This window comes from Morone saxatilis, unplaced genomic scaffold, assembly GCF_004916995.1.
Source record: "Morone saxatilis isolate NCDOM2014 unplaced genomic scaffold, NCSU_SB_2.0 Contig23, whole genome shotgun sequence".
Taxonomy (NCBI): Eukaryota; Metazoa; Chordata; class Actinopteri; family Moronidae; genus Morone; species Morone saxatilis.
In genome coordinates this window covers 13,252,883-13,263,275 of record NW_023339796.1, presented here as the reverse complement: position 1 = coordinate 13,263,275, position 10,393 = coordinate 13,252,883, and positions in this window count along the sequence as shown.

Sequence of the window (10,393 nt, the reverse complement as noted above, 5' to 3'; positions counted from 1 at the left end):
GAGAGAGAGAGAAGGAGAGGGAGAAAGAGTATACGAGGTTTCGAGTTCCTCCTGCCATTTCCGTTTCATTCTGTCTCATCTAAATATTATTTTTAGACATGTTTCAGAATAACATTACTGTCTACATGGTTCGATTCGTGGGTTTAGCTTTGAAAACATCTGTCATTTTCATTTTCATGTTTGGAGTCTTCAGTGTGTATGTGCCGTGGTGTTTTTTGGTGGAGGTGGTCTGGTTTTGACTGAAAGAATGCGCCTCTACGCGTCCTGACAGATTGCTCTCCACCAGCCCAGGTGTCACAGGTGGACTGTGGGCGTGCTTTCAAGCCCCTCTTACCCACCCACCCACCAATACGGGTCACTGTTGAGTACCTCTCCTCCACTCTGGAAGGTATCTGCGCACTGTACATGCGCCATATCAGTCCTCAAGGTGCAATTAAAGGACAAGTCGCTACCTGCCCTGTGCCGTTGCTAGTTTACCTGTCACCAGCTGAATGCCTTCATTATCTGAGTTTCTGTAGCTGGTTGCAGCACAAGCATGTCATGTTACTGGATCATTTCAGGCTTGAATATATAAAACAAGGGATGAGAAACGTTATGCTCACTCTTATGGAATAAGTTTGTACTTGTGTTCTCTTCTACATAATAATTCACTTGTTGTGTTTTTCTTTTCTTTTACTATTCTACAGTTCCTTGGCTTTTGCAATCTCAAGGCTGTTTATATAATTGGCTTTGTTTGGTGAAAGTCATTTCTAAAGGAAATGCTTTGTTTATGAAACAGGCAACATTATATACATACTTGCCATTTTTCAGTCTATTCATTACTTCTAATAGGATCAGTGAGTCCAGGTTCCCAGCTCCAGATCCAGTAAGTCATTGCCTTGTCATGGCCAATGGCAGCAATATGTCCATGACTACCCTTTTTTTCCTCTTTTTTTTTTTTTTTTATGTGAGTACATTCACTCCGGGCCCTCTTCCTATGAAGCAACTATTTCAGTTTAAAGGTCTTATGCTGCAATGAGCTGATTACACTTTGCACTGGTTTCATGAACACAAAGACCATACATCCTCTAATACCCATGCCGGTGAATATGCATAGGCATAGGTTCAGGTAAAAACAGTAAAGCACCACCAAGTTGTTGTTTCCTGTGACATTAGAAATCCACAAAAACATTTGGCTGGTGTGAAGTACCTCTGCAGTTTAGACCTTATATGCTGGGTAGTTGTGTTGTAGCAACAAAGAGACATACAATTCTCCCACTTAAAAATAATGTCTCTTTAGTCATCTCAGCGTGTGAAATTGAATCAGACGGCGTTTGATGGTGTCACTCCTGTGGGAGATGCTTTTTAAGGATTGTTTGTGGAAGAAGATGCCACCGCACATTATTGCAGTGACACATGGAAAAACTCCAGCACAGCCTGAAATAACCAGCCGTCACACGACAGATAGACAAACAACAGTGAGAAGCTAAGAGAGAAATGAGGAAAGACAAAGAGAAGGAGAGAGCCACATGGCAAGAGCAGTCATCTTCTGCCTCCCAATCATTCTATTTATGAAGGCAGACATTGTTTATGAATACATTAGGAAATGTTACTCTATAATTAGTCTGTTCCTCATGACTGGATGAGTCCAAACAAAGAGGACAGCATCTCACATATCACCAACTGACAAATGGCACTCGCTTCCCATTATTACAGCTCTGAAATGAGAAGGCATGAATTACACCTTTGCTTTGCAATGTCACGTGTCTCACTCATTTGCACTACGCCAACACAGTTACTCTGCTAAAGTTGAGAATTGTGTAATTGTGACATACAGCAGACATGAAGCATTTTCTAATTATGTATAATACTGTTACTTCATTTTCTTGTTGCTTCGAGAGAACACCAGGCAGAGCTGAGCACATGTGGCCAGAGGTTAATAAGTCTAATGGCCTCAAAGTGTGTGTGTGTGTGTGATAATATGTCTGTCGGTATTATATATGGGTTTGTGTATGTATGACCTTTATACATGTGGGTCTGTGCACATTTCTTCTGTGTGTCACAGGCAGTTGGTGTGTGTGCGTTATGTGAGTTTATGTGTCTGACTGTGGCCCACATGTGGCCATAGGTCGGCAGTGCTATTGGAGAAACTGATTGGCGCTCCACTGTCTGGTACGGGGATCATGTAATTAACGCTCAGTAAAGCCACAGAACAGCCATGTTTTCTTCAGGCTGCTTCCAATTGAAGTTTTATTGGCTCTGACCATGAAAGGCCTTCTAATGAGGAGCAGGATGCTGGGGGGAAGTTTGGGAGACCGGGGAGAGCAAAAGAGGGGAGGCAGAGCGGTAGCAAAGAGAGGGGAGAGTACCGGGGTGAGAGGCCAAACAACTGAGCAACTGTCAGTTTAGTGTACACATGCAACAATTATGTGGTGAGCATTTTCAGGGCGTGATGAGGTTTTCTAGTGAAAATTACATTGCTTCTATACAGAAATGCTACAGATGTTTCGCCACTCCTTTCAGGAAAAAACACATCTTAGAAAAAATCACACTTAGTTGCAAAGAAGAGGGATGGAAGAAAATGTTAATATAACACAGGCCTTTCACTCTAAATGCTCTGTAAACTTTACAACTCATGTCTGAGCATCTGCACACTGAAAATCAGTATGTAGCTATACTCCACTCTTCAGCCACATAAAAATGTAATGACAGTGACTCTAACAAAGCCAAGGATAGCTTTGTCAGACAGACAGCTCTCAGTACTGCTCTGGTCACCACAGCAGACCTGACTACAGCAATGACAGCCTCCACTGTTGGTTAAGTATTGTGAACCTAACTTCTATTAACTGTTCTCCACTACGGTAACTTAAAGACGTGTAACCTCAAACCTGAATAACTCAATTATTATAGTCCAAAGACATGGATGAAGAGAAGGCTAACTCAAAGGCATAAAGTGACTTGTTTTCCTTCACTTTCAAGTGGACTAATTTACAGTATTTACAGAAATACTTATTTAATCAATTCTGCATAAGAAGAAGAACTAAGCATATTGATTCTTGTATTTCTGTGTTATGAAGGCATCAGGAAATGTAAAAACACACTGCTGTCAAACCTCATGTTTTCTAAATTTCTGGATTTTTTGTGCAATCAGAATAGTTTTAAAACCTGGTGCTGTGTTAAACATTCAGTCCATGCCAACTGAGCAGTTCCTACAAGCCACTAGAATGCCTTTATTGTGAAGCAGCTACAGGAAATGGATTGGACTGGAAAATCTAATTAATTCAAGTCTAGAGTTGGACATTGCAGGTTTTAAATAGTCCTTGGGAGCGATGGCAAAAGCAGATGCTAATACATAGAGATGACAGCAAAAACTTTTATGATGGAGTTCCTGTCATCCTGGTTTACAACATGTAATTTCTACAGTTACACACACATATATAGAGACAGTCATTTTCATCCTCCTGTTGAAGGTCAGCTTATGTAACCATATGAATATGGTGCAAAGGAGAATATTGACATTTTTTATCATTTTCATACTGTGCCATGTGCACAAGTACAGAGTGCTCTCACCCATCGCACCCAAGAGCATAGTTTTATGAAGATGTGAATGACAAAAAGAGCAGGGTCCAGCCAGATCTGATAGAAGACACACAAAAACACACATCAGTTTCTCCCAACTAATAAAGTAATGAGGGCGCAGCAGGATTGGCCAACGTTCAGGGCCCAGCAGCCTGCTGGGCCTCAGCTGGGTTTCTATGTAAATATCAGTGTGCTGTTTCAACAGATGTAATCAGCCTTTAGAGGAAGATCATTGTGTCCTCTTTCTAAAACCTGTCTCATCCTGGCCTCTTACAGATAACATCGATTCTGCCTCTTTTCTGGGTTTTTATGTCAACCATTAGCCTGAGTTCAGCACATTCGCCAGAGTGCTCAAGTGTGTACACATTACTCACCAGGACTACCGCCTCCCTTTCTCAGATCTCGTTCATTCTCTCTTTTCTTCTTCCAACTTGTTACTATATTCTCTCTTGTAAACCCGCAACTGTTCTGTCTTTTCTTTCTTCCCATCTAAGTCTCATGAGAACATATGATCCTCGCTGCCTGTTAAAACAGTCATGCATACAACTTAAATTTAAGAGTTGTTTTAACGCCTGCCTTCTCTTCTCGCCATTTTGCACATTTTCCATTGTGCTACATCATCCCTTGATCACATTTACCCAGTGTCTGTCTGTGCAAACATAGCCTCCACAAACAGTAGATTTGCATATCTCCACACGTAGCCCTCCCCAGTTGCCGGAGACGGATGATGACAGAAAAAGAAGAAATTTTGATGGTAAGTGCAAAGGGTTGACAGATAGTATTGTAGAGAAAAATGTGAAATAGTGAGGGAAACTGGGAGGGGAGGGTGAACTTATGAGGCAAGATAAGGAGGGAGAGAATGTGATGATGGATGACACGGGGAGAATGACAGAGAAGTGAGTTGGGGGAAAAGTAGCAGGGAAGGATTGTACGTTCAAAGTGGAAAGGATGAAGTGCTGGAGATAAAACAAATACAAGTTTCCAAAGGAGAGGAGTGAAAAGAAAAGGGTTAGTATTAAGTGAAAACACCCGATGGCCAACGTGGTCCCATCCCTAAATTCTTGGGGTTGTTCTTGTGAACAGGCGCTGTCTTAGATGAGAAATGCCCCCTGTGGTGTGTTGCGTTTTGCTTTTGTGTCTCTCTGTGGGCATCCTGGCACTTTTTCTGTTCAGTAATCTGAGCACATTCTGGTTTTCTCCAAGCATGGACACAGGAGGAGAAAAACAATCGCAAAACAGCACAAATAACTTTTAAAAATTACAACATGATGGCGTGCATGAAACCTAATTTAGACACCACTTAAATCTGAATAATAACCACTGAATGCAGTGTTTCAATATTTGTTCATTTACTTATCTAGTCAGAAAAGAAAGCACATATCTCATTTAAAATCAAATAAGAGAACTGCATTGAATCAAATACTGGCCTTTTTCCTAAATCTCATACAATGGCAAACTGTACCCATCTGGCAGTGGTGTCTCCTCAGTCCTGCACCAACTTCATCCAATCACTCTGTTCATTTGCCTGCATGCTGTTCTCATATAAATATTTCACCTCCTATATTTGTCATGTGTCTTAGAGGATAAATGAACTACTCTCCTCATCTGCCTCTTGCTGTGAAAACCCATAAACTCATGGGAAGCAATGACAAAACTGCAAGACTCTTATGATGACCTCTTATGACCAACTCTCATGCCAGCAATTGTTTTCCAGGCATTAATACGTCTACCCATACAATCATCAAATTCATGGTGGTAAGTTCCATGTCTTGTGCTACAAAAATAACAAGGTTGTGAATAATATTTTCCTGAGAGCGACCTTGACAGTGACCTTGGTATCATAACAGAAATGAAAACACTGAAACTGGCCACAAGTCTTCTCTGAATTTTTGATGCATGCAAATGGTCCAGAGTCGACTAACCTCAACTCTCCTCAGGTTTAATGTGGTTCTATGGCAGAGCTTCATCCAGATTGGCAGCATCTCCCTCCACGTGGACCTTGGAAACAGTGGGAGGCCATGTCTCTGTGTGGTTCTCAGCCCCCTATGAGGCGTCCTTCATTATTTTACTCACTGCCACTTCAGTATATGCACACATTCCTTCAACATTCCTCTCAGCCCTCCCCTGCACAGAGACACATTTTTTTTTCAATTTGTTTTTAATGAGAGAGAAGTAAAAAGTGTAATGCATCACCCAGTTTGATCACCGAATACAAACACAGTGACTGTGTAAGTACTAATTCTTGTATATAATATATAAATAAACTGCCAGCTTTCACAAGTAATGTTTTTCTCCCTCATCCTCTCTGATCAGAGTGAAGCTGCTAATGGGGAATTGCCATTTAGACGGGTGGTTCTCTCAGCAATCCCTTCATATGGCGTTGTAAACTGGATTATAAAACAAATCTAGCCTGTAAATCTCTCTGCTGAGAAACAGTCTGTCTTTGGTTGGATTTCAAATAAGGCTGTTGTGCTGGGTGTACATTTCCTGCAGTGGAAAAGTGGTAAGAATACTGTGTGTGTTGTGGTCTTCTTGCAAAGAACCACAAAGACCAACCAGTGATGCATACATGCATGTTTCACAAGGTGCCTACAGTGAGAGGGTAGGGATGCATATAATTTGTATAAAGTATCATTTGATGAGAAGAGTAACTCCTGGACAAAGTCCCCAGCACACAAATGTATTCCATTAATATTCTGATTCATGTTAGCCTAGATCTTTATCAGGTCAAACTTTTTCCATCTTAGTATTTGAATACATTTATAGATTGTCAGTGTTCACTTCTTCAGCTCAGTTCTTTCCCTAATAAGGACATCAAAAGCCGGGTCAAGTCAAATCGGTTTTATTTCAAATTGACTCGACACTTGATCTTAGCATGATGCTATTCTGTGAAAATCTACACCATTCATATCCTGCTTCCTGAGAATTCAGTTGCAAGTTCTGAACAATGGACGTTTCGACTTGTAACAGCACAGGTATCATTAATGACATTAATGATGGCCCTGTTGCACTTAAACTATTATGACAAAGCAAAGAGAGCAACCCATTGTCCACACACCATACATGATCAGTGTGTGATGGCCGCCTGGCTGAACTACTGCTGCCAGCTCTTTCTTTCTACATTGAGTTTGCCTTTGATAAATACAATACAATAAAAAACTTGTTAACAAATTAATGGATTCTGCCCACATAAATGCTACAGAGCTTTTAAACAAACACAGGAGGTGCCGGGTTGAAAAACATATTCATATTTTTTCATGTCTGTAGTAGGATTGTGCACCATCATGTTTAGGGGTTGGAGTGTTATAGAGTAGAGAGTCAAGTGCTGTGATTAAAGTAACATAATGTAACATTTTTACCTTAAAATAACAGCTTCAAACTCAATTTGATACTACACTGACTTATAGGGCAAATGGGGCCTTTTTCATTCCCACTCTGAACCCTGTGTTCCTGAATGTAACTGTCATTGATTTTGGTAATGTTACAGGCAATGTAACCTGGCTCAACCATTTCTGGACAAGGCAGAGGCAACAAGACCTAAAGGGACGACGGAAGCTAAGAAGAGAAAAGGAAAGAGAACCAGCCAAACAGGAGAAAATCTTGGACTGGTTATAGAAAATGTTTTAAAAAATAAACTGGAAATAAAAGGCTGCAGACAGACGGCAAGCTAGCCTCCTTTCTGTTGGACTAGTAAATAATGTTAGCTGGTGTGTTAAGTCTTACGTTGTTGCACTCACTTAACAGTAACAAAAATACCTTAAATGCTTATTGTTAAAGCTAGATTTGAGTGAAAATTGTCCATGTTTGCATGTTTAGACTGAATTTTCAGCAAAGAAATGTGGAAAAAAGCAAACACAAACACATTAATTGCAGACATGTTTACATTACAATAGAATTCTAGTCCAGGTGGTACCGTGCCAGGTCGAAAGTAAAACAATGCGCTAGGCTTTTGTTGGCCCAACAGTAGTCATGTCAACCCAACAATGTGTTTTTAGTGTCATTAATGTAATCCAAATCCTGTCTGGTATGAGGAAGGGCAGATATGTGTTATACATGTATGAGGATGTATGAGGGTGAAGGCCTAGAGTCCCTGCAACATTGATTTCCCCTCTCTCATAATCTGCAGAATCGGACAGCAGCAGGCGTCCCTGAATCCCTAATCAGGGCCAATCAATGATGCTCCCGTCCACTGGTATGCACATTCATCCTGAATCACACACATGTAGCCATCATCCTTGCACATGTATTCACCAACAAATTAGTGACTTAACTGCCCTACTCCAAATGTAACAGTCACGCTAATGTAACAAACTGATATCAGGTATTCAGATGACAAATGTGCGGGGGGAAATCCTGACAGGCAAAGGGAAGTATGAAATTCAAAACAAAACAAAACCAAATAATACAATAGTCATACAGGGGAATGCGTGAATTCAGTTCCAACCCGATAGAGATGGAAAGAGAAGGAGAGAGCAGGAGAGAGAGTTGGAAAGGTGGAATGGCACCCAAGGGAGCCATGGAACATTCACACCAGTGCTCATCCATCTCCGGGACATGAGGAAGGCGGCTGCCTGTAGCATGCCAAACAGAACGCGCCTGACACAGAATTCAACATGAGATGCTGACCAGCCTTGAACATGTGCCACACACACACACACACACACACACACAAACTCTTTCTTAAGCTCCTCAATCACACCTCACACCCCCCACACACACATACACCAATGCCAACCCCACTGGTCTAATTGGAATGGGGGCTCGTGCTAGCCCGGCCACATTTCTCTCCGGCTGGCCATTGTCATGTGGCAACATAGTTAATCTGTTTTCCTAACAGCTAGACTTTCATGGTGACTAATGTTCAGGCCCCCCTGTACGGTCTTATTAAAACACAATACATTCTAATGACAACTCATCCTCACCCAGCACTTCTGTTTCTTTCAACAGCCAGGAAATAACTTTGAGTCTTTTGTGGGCATGTGCATGACATGTGCACAGTGTGTACAATAATTTGCATCTGTTGGTCAAAATGTAGACTAATGTGGAGGTTGATTTATGCGTTCCACTCTCATTCTGTGCTGCCATTACTGGGGTAGAACTGTCAAACTGGGTGCAGTGAAAAGACTGATGGTTGCATTGATCAATGTCAGCAATCACTCTCTCCAATGGATGCAGATAGCCAAACATAATGGGAATGTGGATGTTTTTCAGCCAAAACACTGGTCTGAAATGTGTGCAGCAAAATCTCATAAATGACATTAACAGTATTACTTTTGTTATGATGCCTAAATGTAGTAATTAAGCCCTATGCAGAATTACTTGTCAGGATTTGGTTAGTTTATTATTATAATTCAACAAACTTGCAATCCATTTTTTATTTAATTGGAATTAGATGAAATACATAATTTGCAGCAGGAAACATAACTACGCAGAAAGTATGATTTCACACTACAGTTTAATATTCTACAGCCAACATAGCACAACCCAGTAGGCTTTTTGGTTATTTGCAGGTGCAAAGACATCTAGGTGTCTCTTAATACTGGGCTTCATTTCTTTGAAAATATTTTGAGACATCTGGCTTACATATAACCCATATTCCAACAGAATTTTAATGACTATATTTTTACACATAATAGGCTCTACAGAATCTCCTGTTCATATTTCTTGGCAAATGCTACATAAAAGCAGTGAGATCCTTTGCATAAAATTCAGTGTTGTGCAGTTTTACAGGTGAGATGGTACCGCAGTAATGTGGCCTGTTTATTTTGGCCTAGAAGCTACATTAGTCTGTACAGTAAGGAGCAGAAAGGCTGGCAAATGAGCACACACTGATGCTCAATAAGCAAAATCCATATGTTGTATTACCAGCTGAAAGAGGGAGGGAGGGAGGGAGGGAAAACATTTTCTATCTTCCTCTAACCAAGATGCTTTCTCTCCTCACTCTCATCTGCCTGACATATGGTCAGGGATTGTGTGACCATGAGTGGTGGTCAGCGAAGTCCAGAAAACCTCTTCACCTGGGTGTCCTCAGAGTGGTTAGACAGGGGTCCATGCCAGACACCCAATCCTTTGGCTTGTGGTGTGAAAGTTCATGTCTGCCTCTATTTGTCTTTTATAACAGGCAGAATAAATTGGGATTCTGGAGGGATCTGAGATTATTCCACATTTGAATGACTGTTCTGCATTATTGCCTTCATATCCGTCACATCCAGAGACTGGCCAGAAGGAGGCTACTGAGTGACAATCTTAAACTCTTACAATTGTTTGTATGCATGAATGTTTTGTACATGCATTTTGTTTTTTATAATATGTCTCCGGTCAGCAACAAACAGCTGTGCATTGCCCCACATCAGTTTTTCTCACAGACAGGAAATGACAACAACCTCATGGTAGCTTGCAGGAAGATAACATCGCCTAACACTCTTTTTGCACAGTTTACCTGCCCTCTGCCAGCAGCACAGTGCATAATGCGAAACATAACTGACAAGTGAGGCCAATAAGTGAATAGGAGGAATCAAGCAAAAGTTGCTTGATTAGATCTCTGTCAGTGTTGCTGATGCTCCTCTTGATGGTCTGCCATGTCGCAAATTTGTTTAATTGGACTCAATGAGTAAACTCAAGAGCTCAATGAGAGCATAATTCTAATTGGCCAGTGGAGCAGGGTGACAGAGGGAGAATTGGCAGTGACAGCTTGTGTTAGCCTGTTGTGAGGGCGTAGGGTGCTCTGCGCAGAGAGGAAACAGATACAGCTGACGACTGAAACTCAAGGAGCAGAGCTGTGGTTAATAGGAGCCGCAGGTGCCCCTTCGTTTCCCCTCTATGTCACCCAATTGTT